Source organism: Leptonychotes weddellii, chromosome 12 (assembly GCF_054177405.1).
Source record: "Leptonychotes weddellii isolate Sample4059 chromosome 12, ASM5417740v2, whole genome shotgun sequence".
Taxonomy (NCBI): Eukaryota; Metazoa; Chordata; class Mammalia; order Carnivora; family Phocidae; genus Leptonychotes; species Leptonychotes weddellii.
In genome coordinates, this window is record NC_138380.1 from 65,247,579 (window position 1) to 65,265,708 (window position 18,130).

At 37.0% G+C, this 18,130-nt stretch overlaps 1 protein-coding gene across 1 annotated transcript in view; it reads right to left on the minus strand.

Annotated features, from left to right (window-relative positions):
* The window catches only part of AKAP9 (A-kinase anchoring protein 9), a 190,330-nt gene that overhangs the window by 155,295 nt on the left and 16,905 nt on the right, over window positions 1-18,130 (minus strand). The gene's annotated exons all lie outside the window — the stretch shown is intronic.

Here is an 18,130-nt window from a genome sequence, read left to right on the forward strand (position 1 = left end):
AGGGTGAGCGCCCTTCCTCGGGGACGAACGCTCCCCAGGTGGTGGCGTGGCTGAGGAGCTCGGAGAGAGGGGGTGTGCCAGGGGTGCCGGCAGGATTCCGCCCACCGTGCAAGGGACTCAGTGGTCGCTTTTAAAACATTGAGATTTTTCAAGTTACAAAAATAATATATTCCTAACGGCGAAGTTGGTGACTGATGAAAAGCCCAAAGGAAAAGACCCACCGGACGTTAGTTTTTCAACCCAGATCGACTCCTCCAGTCGAAGAACTGGGAGATCAGCCAGCAGCTCTCAGTACTTCTTTCGCTCAAAGTCGCTCCCTTTTCCCCACATCGGCCCGCCCAATCTCCGATTCATCCTTCAAGGCCCACCTCACAAGCCGCCCCAAACAGCTTTTCTGATCTCTTTGTTGCCTCCACCGCAGTTAGGAGTATCCAGTCATAACTTAATCCCCTTCCACTCCTCCTTGGATCTCCCTCTTAGCAATGATGTCCTGAAAGGAGGATAGGCTTTGGAACCTGGGTTGGGGACAAAAGCCAGTATACACTTTCTAGCTTGAATGACCTTGAACAAGTTACCTGTCCTCCCTCAGCTTACCTGGAAGTTTTGAAAGGGCTGTTAATATATGTGAGTCAATATATGTGACTGCCTCTGACGTACTAAAATGTCCTTAATTAATGGTGTTTTTTTTCTCTTCTCGTATTTCCTTTATGTACTCTGTATATTTTAGTAATTTATGCACCACTTCTTAGTTCACCTTATACTCTAGAGTCCTTGATGGCAGTGACTGTCTTGCTTATTTTGGCATTACTAAAATGACTACCATAGTGCTTTGCACCCAATAAACGTGTTAGATTGAATTAAGCCATTTTAATAATTTTCGTCTCTTCCTTCAATACTTCCTTTTTTCTCCCCACTCACTCTCAAATCCATTTCTGAGGTGAGCTACAAATGTTAATGTCTCAGGTTGATTACTCAGGCCGATCATGTTTCTCTGTTTTGAGGTAGGTTGGACTCTAGCAGATGTGAACTAAAATAAGCTATGAGTTCAATCATAGAAGTGGTCACGCTAGTGAAAATAAGGTTGAAAAATGAAAAGACTAAAGATCTAAAGTCTACCACTACCTGAAGACTAGGTTTAAATAGCTCTGATTTATAAATTCTTAGATTTTAAAAAGACTTTTTATTCTCAAATTCCACAATGCATACATATTTGTGCCAGTTGTAACACCCAAGTATATACTGACCTGTTACCTTAACCTGAATTCGGCAATAGATGAGATTAGACATTTTATCATAGGAATAAAAGAATTGAGCCAGTAAAAGGAGAAGTGATTTATTTAGTCACCCACTAAGCTAAGAGTCAAAGTAGGACTACAACCAGGTGTTCTAATATTGCAGTGATTTAAATACTGCATGGATTAAGGGATTGTGTTTCTAGATTCTGGTTGCCAAAAAGAGGAAGCCCTAAATTATCTAACAAGGTATTTGTTAATAGATACTGCTTTCTCAATGACTAAGGAAGTCAGCTGTTTGTTCCATTATGTACTAAAAATGTTCAAAAACCTTCTAAAGCAACAAGATTATTTCAACCTTTCCCTTCACTAAGACAGACCAATCATAGACGCCTGTTTTATATATAATAGATGCTCAATAAATGTTGAAAGTTAATTGTGTGTTGACTTCTGTTAGAAGGGCATGTGGCACTTGTGCTCTGATGCCTCCTTATGGCACAAATTCACATCATGTCATTCATTTATTCCATGACAAGATACTTGAGCAAAGACTTGAAAGATATGAGAGAATGAGCCATGGGGATAAGCGAGGGTATAGCAAGTCTAAGGGCCCTGAAGCTAGAATATGACTGTCATGTTAAAGAAAAAGCAGGACGTAAAGGTGGCTACAGTACACTGAGGATGGAGAATAGTAGGAGATGAAGTCAGAGAAGTAATAGGAGGCCAGATCCTATAGAGTTTTGAAGGTCATTAGAAGGACTTTGGCTTTCACTCTTAGTGAGACAGGGAGCCATTGGAGAATGTTAAGCAGATAAGTAACATGATCTGGCTTATGTTGTGAAAGGATATCTGCTGCTATGATGACAGCCTGTGGGGGATCACTCTGGATGCTATTGCAATAACCCAGACAGAGATAATGGGAGTTTGGACCATGGTAGTGGTAGTGAATCAGAGTCTGTATATATCTTGCACATGCAACTAATAATGCCACAGTAGTTGTATGTTATATGTGAAGTTTGAGACAGAGAGGAGTCAAGGTTGAGTCTAATGTTTTTGGCCTGAGCAATTGGTGGAGTTGCCAGTAACTGAGATGGGGAAGAGCAAATTCGGAGGAGACCAAGAGTTCAATTTTGGACATAAGTTAGAGACACATATTAGGTATCCAAGAATTGATGTCACATAGACCCTCTGAGTCTGGAGTTCAGGAGACAGGTCCAAGCAAGAAATATAAATTTGAGAATAGCATATAGATGGTATTTTAAGTTAAGGGCTTGGATAAGATCATCTAGGGCCATGTTTGTCCAATACAGCAGCCATTTAGCCACATGTGGTTATTGAGCATGTGAAATACATCCGGTCTGAGTTGAGGTATGCTATAAGTGTAACAGTGCATTTCAAAGACTTAGAATTAAAACAAAAGAACTTAAAATATCTCATTAATATTAATGATGAGTGTCCACTGTAAAAAACTACCTTGCATAGTTACCACTGCATCTCCTTTAGACAAAGTCACTCTTTCTGAATTAAAAACAGTCCTGAAGAGCTTCATAAGTCAAAGCCAAATACAGAAATAGGAGGTTAAGGGCGCCTGGGTGGCTCAGTTGGTTAAGCGACTGCCTTCGGCTCAGGCCATGATCCTGGAGTCCCGGGATCGAGTCCCGCATCGGGCTCCCTGCTTGGCGGGGAGCCTGCTTCTCCCTCTGACCCTCTCCTCTCTCATGCTGTTTCTCTCTCGCTCGCTCTCCAATAAATAAATAAATAAAATCTTTAAAAAAAGAAAGAAATAGGAGGTTAAGACTGATCCATCAATCATGGATGGAATGACTGTACTGAAGAGAAATATGTTGATATTTCTACAAAAATTAAGATTCAGAAGCCACGCAGGGCTATGTGAGAGATTTTCTGAAAGTGCTGATTTTCTGTCAGTGAAAATTCTTAAACTCAGAGCAACAATGTTTCCTGACAGAAAAATAAAATAATAATTTAATACCTCATATTAATATATTTTTTATATTGATTATATGTTGAAATGCTAATATTCGAGGTATACTGGGTTAAATAATATATATATGAATTTCACCAGTTTCTTTTTACTTTTTTTGTTAATGTACCTACTAGAAAATTTCAAATTACATATGTGATTTGCATTTGTGGCTCACATTATTTTCCTATTGAACCTTGCTGCTCTGGGGAGCAAGACTGGATAAAGAAGTGATACAATGACTCCGTCTCAGAGCACTCCAACTCTAAAAGGGAGCGAAGGGGAGATGAACCAGCAAATGAGAGTACAGAGGCTAGTGCAAGGAAGGAAAATTTTCCCCTACTCTTCAAACGTTCTTCTGGATGGCCTAAGAATTAAATTGACATAAACAGATTAACAGGAGAGAACTGCATTTAATTTTGCATCTATGGGAGCCCCACATACATGAGAGGTTCAAAGACAGAAAGGTAAAATGAGGTACATATGCCATCCTAAGCTAAGGAATTGGATGGGGTCTAGGGCATCAAAGGGGAGGAGGGCAATTTACAAGGCAGTACAAAAGTTGTTAAGTAATCAGATGTTTGCCTGCCATACAGATAAGTCATTCAGGTGAAATTTATATCTTGTAATAACTCAAATTCTGGGAAAGACCCCCCAATTTAGACTTTTCCAGGTAGTTAAGGGAGGGGCAAAATCTCTCTTAAGCCAGCAGGGTTTTGATTGCCTTCACGGTGATGAACTGTGGTAACTGCTGCTAATAGATTAATTAAAATAAGGCCTGAGAAATGGCCCCTGAATTTAGAAAGGTGAAGGTCACTGGAAGTTTCCATGGAAGTTGTAAATCAATCGTTAACTCTTTCCTACTGAGTGCAAACTCCGCTTCAGTATCCTTCTCAACAAAGAGCCCCTGGAAGTCACTTCCAATGGACCAGAATTGAAAAGGGAAATCTTACCTACTTGTCATTCCTGGTTGGAGTTACATTCTAGTGATTCTCTTGTATAACATCTGTACAACTCATAATGAAGCCATACTTCTTTTAGTGTTGACTTAATAGTTAAGAATACTGCACTACACCTGTACGACACTACATCCCAAGATAAAGATTTCTAAAGGTACTTTTTCTACTTTCCATTTAAATACATATCTTCCTCCACCTATGATGGGTTACATTCTGGTAAGCCCATCATAAATTGAAAATGCATTTGATACACCTAACCTACCAAACATAATAGCTTAGCCTAGCCTACCTTAAACTTGCTTAGAACACTTCTACTAGCCTACAGCTGGGTGAAATCATCTAGCTCAAAGCCCATTTTATAATAAAATGTTGACTATCTCATGTAGTTTATTGAATACAACACTGAAGTGAAAATTTATTAAATAATGTATTGAAATGCTGTAGTGAAAGAATGGTTGTAAGGGAACAAAATAGCTCTAAGTGTATCAGTTTTTTACCCTCAGAACAGAGTGGCTGAGTGGGAGTTGGGGCTTGCTGCTGGGGCCTAGCATCGCGAGGAAGTCCACTGCAGATCACTAATGCAGGAAAAGATCCAAATTCAAAATTCAAAGTACAGTTTCTACTGAATGCATATCACTTCCACGTCACTGTAAAGTCAAAAAATTTTAAGTTGAACCATCTTAAATTGGGGATTGTCTGGAGTGCTAGTTCATATTGGCAAGATAGCAAGCTAGCATATGAGGAGTACCTATTGGGATCAGCAAACAAGAGACTGCTCTAATTACAGCTAAATCATATTTTGAGAGGCTTTCTCCATCCCTCCCCACAGTACAGCCATGCCTTGTTTTATTGCTTTTCACGGATATTACGTGTTTTGCAAATTAATTGAAGGTCTGTGGTAGCCCTATGCTAAGGAAGTCTATCAGCGCCATTTTTCCAACAGCATTTGCTCGCTTGTGTCTTTGTGTCACATTTTGGTAATTCTTGCAATATTTCAAACTTTTTCATTAATATTATATTTGTTATGGTGATCTATGATCAGTGATTACGACTTGCCAAAAGCTCAGATGATGGGTAGCATTTTTTAGCAAAAAAGTATTTCCTAATTATGGTATTTTTAGACATAATTCTACTGCACACTTAGCAGAATACAGTACAGTGTAAACACAACTTTTATATACACTGAGAAACTAAAATATATATTTGACTCACTTTATTCTTTTTTTTTTTTTAAAGATTTTATTTATTTATTTGACACAGAGAGAATGAGAGAGAGAGAGAGCACATGAGAGGGGGGAGGGTCAGAGGCAGAAGCAGGCTCCCTGCCGAGCAGGGAGCCCGATGCGGGACTCGATCCAGGGACTCGATCCAGGGACTCCAGGATCATGACCGGAGCCGAAGGCAGTCGCTTAACCAACTGAGCCACCCAGGCGCCCTTGACTCACTTTATTCTGATATTCGCTTTATTGTGGTGGTCTGGAACTGAACTGGCAATATCTCCAAGGTTGTATTTTGTGATTGCCATTTCCATGTTAATTGATCCTTCACAAATTGGTCAGATAAGACCTAGCAGTCATTTCATTTTAGTAGCCAATATATGTCACTAGACCTCAACCTCACAAAAGCTGCAGCAGCAACTGAAGCAATTCTTTAGATTATGTGTTAAAAAAAAAAAAGATGGTTCTTCTCTGTGAAATTGTTTGGGAGTAAATATAACTCCTAAATTCAGGAGGAGGGACATTATGGTTTATCTTTAACCTTTTCTCTTATGGATTAAATAATTTTTCTTTAGCTCTTTCTTATATGGTCTATTTAAAATATATTTGATCACTTTAGTTGCCATTCACTGGATCTTTTCCAAATTCTAATAACTCGCTTAAGTTAATCAAGTGATTTTCATTAAATATTTAAACTATGTGTTTCACCATAGCAGGTTATCTTGTGTTTTCCTATGTGCTTAACTCCTATTTCTATGTCACACATATTTTAATGACAATACTACATGATTGATTTATTAACCTCATTTTCATTTAAATGCAGACATATTTTTCCCTTATAATTCTGGTTTTGTTTTAACATGTGGCTTTCTGGAGTTTTTGCCTGAGTCAAGTATCAATATGCAATTCAATTATGTCCTTGTCCACAAATCTTTAAAATGTACATAGACTTTTAGAATTTTAATCCATTCTTTAAGGCACCTCACCTACTGCTGTATTTTGTTATGAAACCATTTAAAAATGAGTCAGATTTAAAATGAGTCAGATTCCCTCAAATATCTCATCAATGACTCTTTCCAAACAGGTATCTGTCTTTCTCATTTTTCAAAAGTATTCATTGTGAAACTAAATACCAAGGATTTTACTGATTGCTTCTTTCAATTCTTCCAAGGCTAGAATAATACACTGAGAATGCAAATACAAGATCATATGATAATAAACTGTTATCTTATTCTAACCTGGACCAAAATTATTCAGACAAAACTTTCATCTATAATTTTTTTGCTAAACCAGATAGTAATTATCTACCTCATTGTTTCACCATTTTGTCCATCTTCATGTCTTTGTTTCTTCCCTTATTAGAAGACATTACCAGCTACCATTTCCACTGAACATTTCTCACCCTCACTTGCCATTCAAATTGCCTAAAACAATGCTCAAAATCCTCCCTCCAATAGCAACATTTCCAAACTTCTCTATATCAGTTACTGACCTTCTTCCAGTCTCCTCAACCTAAAATTTTGGAGACATCTTGTATTCTTCGCTACCTCATCTATCATATCTATTAGGAACAGGTCCCATTGTGCAGTCTTTTAATTCCTTCTAAGCTTTTCCTTTTCCACTGTCAACATGATAGACTAGACCCTCATTATCCATATTTTGAAAACTTCAGAAGACTCTAAGCTGGTACTTTGGCTTCATTTCTCCCTATTACATACTGTTCCCCGTAACTGTCAGATTAGCGTTCTAAGATGCAACTTTCACAAAGTCATTCCATTATAAAATGACTCCTTACTGCCTAAATCCATTATTCAAAGCCTTCCATAACTTGCCCCAGTTCTACTATGACTCCTAACTCCAATTCCTCTCCCTCACCAACTCCCCATTCTAGTCAGAAAGGTGCTCAAGGGGCTCCTTATCACATTTCCTGCAATGCCAGAAATCCATACACAATGTTATAGGCTTCATAAGACAAATATTTATAGGAATACAATTTTGCTTATTTTGCAAATAAGGTGAGTAGGCCCTTGTAATTAAATTAAATTGAAGAAAAAGACATTAAATGCTAAAACCAAAAATGGCTATTTTTACTTATTAATAGAGATGAAGGGTATATAATAAAGAAAATAGGAGGAAGCATAGTGATGTATCTTCCACATTTTATAAAATAAGAAACAGGGGCGCCTGGGTGGCTCAGTTGGTTAAGCGACTGCCTTCGGCTCAGGTCATGATCCTGGAGTCCCGGGATCGAGTCCCGCATCGGGCTCCCCGCTCAGCAGGGAGTCTGCTTCTCCCTCTGGCCTTCCTCCCTCTCATGCTCTGTCTCTCATTCTCTCTCTCTCAAATAAATAAATAAAATCTTTAAAAAAAATAAATAAATAAAATAAAATAAGAAACAAAGGCCTGAGAGGCTAAATAATTTGCCCAACTTTTCATGGTTGGGTAGGAAAAGTCCTACCATGTCCTGGCCCCGGTTCCCTGATCTAAGTGTTACTCCATTTTGCTAACCTGCTTCTCCAAACAAAATCAGTACCTGCTTACAGAATATACTAAATAAAACTTAGGACATTTTTAGTTAATGTTTTAGGTTTCAAAAGATTATTCATGGCTTATGAAACTAGTACTTGTTTATTTATTTATTTTTATTTTTTTTAAAGATTTTATTTATTTATTTGATATAGAGACAGCGAGAGAGGGAACACAAGCAGGGGGAGCGGAGGAGGGAGAAGCAGGCTTCCCGCGGAACAGGGAGCCCAATGCGGGGCTCGATCCCAGGACCCTGGGATCATGACCTGAGCCAAAGGCAGACGCTTAATGACTGAGCCACCCAGGCACCCCAAAACTAGTACTTGTTTAAAGCGGCCTAATGAACTAATGATGTGTTAGAAAAATCTAAGGTGTAACTATTATCAAGATGGAATTATAAGCCAGTAATCCAAAAGATTGCAATAGATTACTGATTACTGAATAGATAATTGATTACTGAATAGAATACATACCTCTGAATAGAATACATAATTTCAGATCTTCAAGGATTTTCATATTGCCAAGCAGACAAAGAATATAAACTATATATGAGTTTCCAAAAGAGTTGTATCAAGGGCCCATGTGGTTTTTAGAGTCAGGATACATTTAAACATGGAAGAAAATTTTAAATAATTAATCTTTCAGTTTCTCTTCTGTTTCAGCCAAGAGTCTGTGAAATGCTGCATACCCACTATGCTTATGATGTCCTTCTTTAGGCAAACTGCTCTTAGTTGCTATGGCTTGTGTTGGATTTGAGTGAAACCAGCCTGTTTATCCTATGTTACTAATGTTTGAACCTCTGGGAAGACTGGGCACAAAGGAGGCTGAGCTCCTGTGAGTTAGTGTGGCATAAAATTCTAACCAATTTTAGCACTCCATTTTGAATGGTGGTATATGGACCCAATCACATTCTCTCCCTCTGTAAAGTAAAATGCCTTGTGAACTAAGAGAATTTAGGCATGATTCCAGTTATCCATGAGACCTGTCATGTCATACTTCCCAGTCTTGGAAGTTCCCAGAGTAACTCTATGACTCAGAAATAATGTCCTGGACTACCTTATATCCCAGGATATCCATGTACAAAAACTCCCATTGCCAAAGATGATCTGAGTATAACTTCTCTTCTCATTTTTAAAGAACCTAATCAACCTATTCAACTATATGCCATTAAAAAATGGGCAAAATAATTTAAAATACTTGAACTCTTTCTATATCTCCAGAATTAATACGTATTTTCAGATTAATTTTTTCTTTTTAAAAAAAGATTTATTTATTTGGGGGGGAGGGGCAGAGGGAGAGGAAGAGAGAGAATCTTAAGCATGCTCCACGTCCAGCATGGAGCCCGATGCAGGACTCAATCTCATGACCCTGAGATTATGACCTGAGCTGAAATCAAGAGTTAGACCCCTAACTGACTGAGCCACCCAGGCACCCCTTCACATTAATTTCTATCCCCTCATCATTCATCCAAGAAACCAGGAACAGAACTCACCATTGTGAAGGTATGTAAGGTAATTCTGGATGTGTTCATATAGCCCTGTGTATATGTCTGTGTGTGTGTGTCTCTGTATATGTGTGTTGCAGTCTATAACACTTTACTAGAGAGTCTCTTGGAATAAGTTACCAGCCAACAATCATCAAAAACTTCTTTTTCTTTTTTTTTTTTTAAGAATTTATTTTTAAGTAATCTCTATACCCAACATGGGCTCAAACTCAGAACTCCGAGATCAAGAGTCACAAGCTCCACCAACTGAGCCAGCAGGGTGCCTCCCAAACTTCTTTTTCTAATCTAATGACTAGAATACCACTTGGAACTCTCTAGCAATGATTTACTAAAAACTACCTAAAGGTTTAAAAATAATTAATGTATTAGAAAGAGTTGAATCTGACATCAATATTGATAAACTGAGGTATGACAATACCACTTTTTGAAAGAAAATATCCTGTTTCTAATTTAAAATACAAAGCCTCAAAGTCTACAGATAAAATTGACTTAGAGTTATAAACTTTGCTGATTTTCCTTTATAAGAGTAATTTTAACTTTTTTTTAAAAGAGATTTTATTTATTTATTTGACAGAGAGAGAGAGGTAGCGAGAGCAGGAACACAAGCTGGGGGAGTGGGAGAGGGAGAAGCAGGCTTCTCGCAGAGCAGGGAGCCTGATGTGGGGCTGGATCCCAGGACCCTGGGATCATGACCTGAGCCGAAGGCAGATGCTTAATGACTGAGCCACCCAGGCACCCCAAGAGTAATTTTAACTTTTATCTTTAAACATTTCTGTAGTAGTTTCAAATTTTTTTTATATTTTGTTAATGTCCAGATTACATTTGCTGATTTTTTTGCCCAGTGTGTCACTTAAAGCCATTGTTTCCTTGTTGATTTTCTGCTTAGATGATCTGTCCATTGATGTAAGTGGGGTGTTAAACTACCATTATTGTATTATTATCAGTGAATTCCTTTATGTTTCTTATTGTTTTATATATTTGGGTGCTCCCATGCTGGGGCATAAATATTTATCACTGTTAGATATTCTTGTTGCACAGTCCCCTTTATTATGATATAGTGCCTTTCGTCATCTCTTCTCACAGTCTTTGGTTTAAAATTGTTTGTCTGATATAAGTATTGTTATTCCAGCTTTCTTTTGATGTCCACATTTGCTGATTTCTTGATTTTATACCCTCTACTACAGTGGTTCTCAAACTTTAATGTGCATATGAATTATATTGTTACTGTGCATATGAATTATATCGAATGTTTATTAGAAACGTAAATTTCTAGGTCAGAAGATCTGAGCCAGACCTAAGGGACCCAGTAATCTGCATATTTAACAGGCAGCCCACTGTGACAGTGACGCAGGTAGTCTGAGGACAAGACTAATGCTGTATACTGAATGTTTACCCCCCCACCCCAAATCCGTATGTAGAAATTTTACCCTTGTTGTTATGGTATTAGAAGGTAGAGCCTTTTGTAGGTGATTAGATCTCAATAGTGGAGCCCTCACGAATGGGAGTAGTGCCGTTATAAAAGACATCCTGGAAAGTTCCCTCCTTGTTTCTTCCCATGTGAGGATACAATGAGAAGTTGGCAGTCTGCAACCCAGAAGAAAGTTCTCACCAGAACCCAGCCACGCTGGCACCCTGATCTCAGACTTCAAGGCTTCAGAACTGTGAGAAATAAATTTCTCTTGTTTATAAACCACCCAGTTTATGGTATTTTGTTAGTACAACCCAAACAGAGACAGCTTCTATTATATAAATAATGCCAAATATGTACCAACACAGATATGAAATTACCATTTCTTTTTTTACCATCTGAATTATAGCTTTTGCTATAGAATTTAAATTTGGGGAAATGTGCATATGATATAATTTTAATATGGGAAGATCATCTTTAAATAATCTAGGTTTGAAAAACAGACAAATATATTAACAATTCACAGAAAAAGAAATGTAAACAGTACTTTAATGTATGGAAAAATGCTGGACCTAGCTCATAATCAGACAAATGCAAATTAAAACTGTACTCAGATACCATTTCAAACATATCAAGTGGGTAAAGCACATCCTCATCAGTGAAAATCTAATAAAGGCGATGTTCAAAGAATGTATTTTATAATTCAAAAGGCATTTATTTTGGCTGTTAGAGGAGATCACCAGCAAACATTTCCAGTTCCCAACCATTATATATAAAAACAGTTTATTTAGCATGATGATTTAGCATTGGTTATAAAGTCTTTGATTAAGCATGTTGCCAATCAATATCTGATTTTCATTTTACTTATAAGGATACTTGTGACCTGAATAGCTCTAAAGAAGCCTAATAATAGGGCGCCTGGGTGGCTCAGTTGGTTAAGCGACTGCCTTCGGCTCAGGTCATGATCCTGGAGTCCCTGGATCGAGTCCCGCATCGAGTCCCGCATCGAGTCCCGCATCGAGTCCCGCATCGAGTCCCGCATCGGGCTCCCTGCTCGGCAGGGAGCCTGCTTCTCCCTCTGACCCTCCCCCCTCTCATGTGCTCTCTCTCTCTCATTCTCTCTGTCTCAAATAAATAAATAAAATCTTTAAAAAAAAAAAAAAAGAAGCCTAATAATATAAGATATACAACTCACTTGTATAAATGTATTTTTAAGCATGTTATGCTCTATATATTGGTACAAGTAATGATTTCCCAAAATTTGTCCTCATTTCTCGTATGCATGTCTGATTAGTTTTGCAATGCGGAATATTGATTCACATATCAATGAAATTCAAACCTGCCTAGATTGACCAATGGAGTCAATAATAATAATAAAAAAACCGCTTAGGCGTGAAGACATAAAATTGGAAATGGATCACACACTCTATTATCAGCATTGCTGTACTTTTCACGATTGCTTTTCTTCCAATTACCTGTTGTTAATAAAAACATGTATTGGTTTTCAATAAATTTGTTGTGATAATTTCTGTCCCATATATTTTAATCCAAATTATTATAGCAATCATATAGGAGCTCCTAGGAACTAGAGAAAGTAGTGGAAACAACAAATCTATAGAGCCTATATATAGTTTTGATTCCCCCTGTTTAATTTCATGTTTCATCTTCGATAATTTATGAAAGTTGTATCTGCATAATACAACCTAAAGAAGAATTAATGTAATAATCTAGAAGACTTGAACAGAGCAAATGACTGAATCATCCAGCTAATGGCTTCAATTCTCCACTTTTTTTTTTTTTAACTAAAACTCAAGAGAATTTTTCACATGTTCTGTAGTACAATCCCCATCTTTTGCTTCCTTTCCCTATTTCTCTCTCATCTCTCAAATCAAACCTTTCTAATGTGCCCTTTGGAACTCACCAAGTATAGTCAGCAAAATCCCAAATATCTGAAACCTCTTATCTTTTCCTTTCACTTCTTGATCTCCTGAAACTCACTCTCCCTTACTGCACTGCTTTCCCTGCAATCCTCTTAAGTGGGAGCTGTTCTTCCCTAAGACCCTTTGTACTACTGGGGCTGGAGGGGGGGAGCAGGCTTTCATCCCCACAGCTCTACCCAAACTGCTCTTGTTGAGGTCACCAATGGCCAACATGTTGGCAAATCCACTATTCAGGTCTGGTTCCTTCTTATTTTTCTGACCTCTAAATGTTGCAGTGCCCAAGGTCAGTCCTCAGATCTTTCCTCTATTTCCACTCACTACTTTGGCGATCTCACTTGGTGCCGCTGCTTAAAATACCACCTATAGGCTGCCTACTTATAGTGCCAGCTTGGACTCTCTCTTGAACTCCAACTTCAAATATCTAATTACTTATTTGATAATTCTACTTGAATATGCAATACACATTTAGATATGTCCAAAACCTGCTGTTCCAATAGTTTTCCATCTCCCAGTGAATGGTCACACTACTTTAGGAGTTCCTCAGACCAATAATGTTGGAGTCACTCTTGTTCCATCTTTTTCTCTTATGACTCTTATTCAGTCCAATGTAAATTGTGTTCAAATATACCCATAATCCTGCCACTTGCCCCCACTTCCACAAGTATCACCCTGGTCCAAGCCACCATGATCTCTCATCTTGACTTTTGCTCAGGTCATAAAACTAGCATCTCTGTTTCTCCCCTTGCCTCCTCACAGGATATTCTCTACACAGTAGCCAGACTGATCCTTATAAAATATAAGTCACATCATGTCATTCCCCTGCTCAAAACCCTTCAATTGCATTTCGTATCATTCAGAGTAAAACCCCAAGTCTTCAAAAAGCCTATCAGATATGGTCTCTGATTTCACCTACCCTCTCCGCCTTACTTAATCTGATCCTGTCACTGGTCTTCTTGGTCTTTCTTAAAAAAATCAAGCATTATCTAACTCAAGGTCTTCAAACTTGATATTGCCAATGCCTGAAATGTTCTTTCTGCAGGTAGCCAGACAGCTCACTTTCTAATAACCTTCAGGTCTGCACAATTAACATCTTACCAGAGAAGGCCTTTCCTGAACCCCCTGTAAGAATGTCCCCCTCCATTCCTTGCCTGGCTTCATTTATTTTCATAGGACTGCCATCACCTGGTATCATTTACTTTATGTCTCTCTCCCATCTTATGCCAGAAATGTCCCCAAAACAGTGATTTTGTTTACTTTGTTCATTGCTATACTTCCAAAGTCTGGCACATGATGGGTGCTCAGTAAGTATTTATTGAAAAAAATGAATATTTTACTTCTCTCTTTTGCTTTAATATTCACTTAAATATTAACTAAATCTTTCTGTAGTAAAACTACTCACCACTCTTTGATAGTTCTCCAAATCAATTAAGATTCTACTGTAATGATGGTAAATAATCATTTTTGGTATTTCTACCTTAAGCAGTGCTGTCCTACAGAACTTTCCACAGTGACTGAAAAAATACTCTATATCTGCACTAATATGGTAGCCATATAGTTATTGCATGTAGTTACTGCATACTTCAAATGTGGCTAGTGCAACTGATGGACTGAATTTTTTTTATTTTAATTTAAATAGCCATGTGTAGCTAGTGGCTATTTTATTGGGTAGTGCAGTTTTGGACAATACCATTTTTTAGTATTCCAATTCACATTTCATAATTTTATGTTTTCATTTTTCTTTTTAAAACAATTTCCTTATTTTAATTCAAGATTACTTTTGTTTGCTTCACAATTCTCATTAAAATTTTTTTCACTGGTTTCTTTAAAATTTAAACTTAGATTTACCCTGGAATTTTTTGTGCATTTCAAACAATAATACATAAATAAGATAAATATGATAACCAGCACTTTTTAATAAAAATAATGAAACCTAAGTTTCATCATAAAATTTAAAATTATGAAATTCATTTTAGCAGATGTTGTTGTTTGGCTACTCAAAAGCCATTCCCAACCTGATCCTCCTTTGTAGCCTCCCATGATAGAAGCTAGAAAGACAAGTACTTTCCTAGCCCCCCTTGCAACAAGGACTGGCCATGTGACCAGATATGACCCATGAGATGCAAGTAGACATTTACTAGGAAAGTATCTTAGAAAGTTTTTGGTATTCTGACTAAAAAGGAACAGGCAATGCAATACCACTCAGCAATAAAAGGTCCAATCTCTTAATATATATAACATAGGAGAATCTCAAAAATATTATGTTGAGTGAAAAAATGCAGATAAGTGTATATATTGTGTGGTTTCATTTTTATGAAATTCAAGAAGGCAAAACTAAGCTTTACTGATAGAAGTATGGTTGCCTCCAGGTTGGTGAGGTAACTGGCTGGAAAGAAGCACGAGGGACCTTTCAAGGGTGACAGAAATATTCTCTGTGTTGATTTATGTGATGATCACATTTATGTATTGGGTATACATTTGTCAACACTCATTGATTGGTATGTTTAAGATAGTTCATTTTCCTACACATAAATTATAGTACAATTAAAAAAAAAAAAAAAGGAAAAAGAAAGCACCAGAGGTGGCTCATGTGTTCTTTGGTCAACACCCTTTCTTCCTGGACATGATTCCTGGAGCTGCCACAGTCATTTCATTTTGCCTGTGCTCAAGAGAGAGAATTGCAGAGATATTTGCCCTAACTTTGCAAAGCCACTGAACCACTACAATAATTGTTCACCTCTAGACTCCTGACGTCAGAAAAATAAAGTCCTATTTGTTCTACCTACCATAGTTGGGTTAATCAATGAAACGAAAAATACATTTTACTTGGACTTTTGAATGAACCTAGTGATGTAATAATTTCATATTATGTGACTTGTTTACATTCCACATCTCACCCAATGAGGTTCTACAATGACCCTAAATGGTTTATCATCATAGAAGCACTGACATGAGAAAATAGGCATACCAAGGAAATTTGCCTCATTCAAGGAAATTTACCTCATTACTGATTAAATATTAGTAATGATAAACTAGAAGGTACATTTACAAAACTTAAGCACTGGTTTTTAAAATAAATAAGAGAACAAGTAAGAATAAAGAACAAGATGTTACACAACATTCTTCTGTTTTAGAATTTCAGTTTCTAAAAGGGAACAAAACTACAGTTGATAAAATAGGAAGATATTATGCAGGCTGAAAAGGTTCAAACTGCCCACCATAAAAATAATTGTGACAGATAATATTGTTGTTTGTCTCCCAAATACCTATCAGTCATGTTCTAAATGCTTTATGCGCATCATCTCAACATAATTCTAACAACTCTATGAGGAACATATCATCTCTATTTTGGTATGAGGAGATTGAGCTGCAGAGAGGTTAAGCAATTTTCCCAAGGTTGTGGGGCTGATAAAAAGCAGACTCGGGACTTGATCTTGGGTTTTTCAGATGGTAAAATTTAGTATCCTTAACCATGACTATGTTTACTTTCTTCCTGCCACCAAGGACAATGCATCACAATTTTATTAGGTTTCAAGCAGAATATTTTTATTTTTATTTTTTGTCTAACTCATATATGAAAAGGACCATGACAATTTCTGATCCTCATTAGGGTGTTCTTATAACTATAAATTCAAAAACTGATTTCCTTCTAAAAATTAAAAGGCAATCTTACTTTGAACTAAAGAAAGATATTGTGGCTATTAATCATGGTTGTTGTAGACCACATGCAATTCTGACACATTCCATAATCTGTCCTCATTTTAACATTTATATGATGGTAAAACTTTGCATAAGATATTAAAATAATGATCAGTTATAATCTGTTAAGAATAATTACAACATCTCAAAGAATTGAAAAGATAATGATATGTAATGACTACAGTGAAACTTTCTAAAGGTGACTAGAATATTTTCAGTTTTGCAATTTCATCTTTGTAACCTTTAAAAGGCAGTAGTGGCAATAATTGCAAAACCATTCATTAAAACTGGTCAGTGATAAAATGGTTTCAAAATATTAAATAACCTTCTTCCAAATAAGGAAAAAAATCAATGACTTTTGAGAAAACATTTAATAAAATCATATAAATAGGGACTAGCATCTCCCCCTCACCCACACAGTTGTTGAAAGCATCTGGAAAATCCTCACAAAAATAGTTTAACTGATTATACTTCTTGGTCGAGTCATGAAGATTTACTATCATGCTAAGCTCCTTCAATCTCAGAAAACAGAAACAGCATTTACAATCTGCTTTTCTCCAGGGTTGGAGAATGTGAAGAGATGAAATAAAGAACTGCTGTTCTGTGAAATTATTTTTAATTTCTTATATCATAAATATAGGTGCATAATTAGTGGTCAAGCCTCAATTATCTACTTCATATAAACATCCAAGTTTTTTAACTCTCATACTTGTCCACACTGAACCTCCAGCAATTTGTCAATTACAGTTCAGCTTTTCTGATCTCAGCACTGGTTTCTCCAGCCAGTTCCATCCCTGAGTCTTTGCTCTAGTCATGACTTCCCTGTATTTACTCATCTCTCCAGTCTTGGGAGAAGTTACCTGCCCGATGTCCTCCCCTCTCACGGATGAAAGAAGAATTGTTGATTTTTCAGCCTGTTCAGCTTTTCACTTGTTAGAACAGACTTCCAAGCTCCCATGATGTGGAGAGCTGGATACCAGAAGTTCTATCTAGAAATTCTGAATTAGAGAGGTCCTGAACCTATAGACACCAGGAAGAGCTGAGGTTAGGAGTGAAGAGCCCAACTGATACAAGATTTAGCAAACCTCTCTGCCCCCATTTCCCTTCTTGGTTTCCAGAATTTTGGAGGCTAGACATATACTCCCATATGGGATATTGCAAAAATCCTGAGGAAATGGATAAATCCAAGGGAAAGTAATTGGAGGCTCTCTAAGTCAATAGCCCTGTCAAATCTCCCTTAGAGGAGCCCACTCATCAATAAGCCCTGCCCAATATATATACACATACAAACAATCAAGAATTACCAGATACTTGAAGTAAACTTTTAACATTTAGAATGGAAGCCAAAATAAACAAGGAACTTAGAGAAAACAGCAAGAGTATAGAGAGTGAAAAAAAAATTTTAAGAGATAGTATACAGAGGGGAAAAAATTTTTAAGCACATGTAATGAATATCCCCAGAGATAGACGGTATTATTTGTGTACATGAGGCAAAAATAGAAGGCTATAAAAAAGTAATATTTAGTGACTAAGAATAAGCTCTTGGAAAATAAAAAGAATGGTGAAAATGAAATTTTCAATAGAAGAGTTGGAAACTGATCTTTAGAAAATTTCTCAGAAAACAAGTCAGAGAAGGAGATACATGAGAAAAAATAAAATAAGAGGTC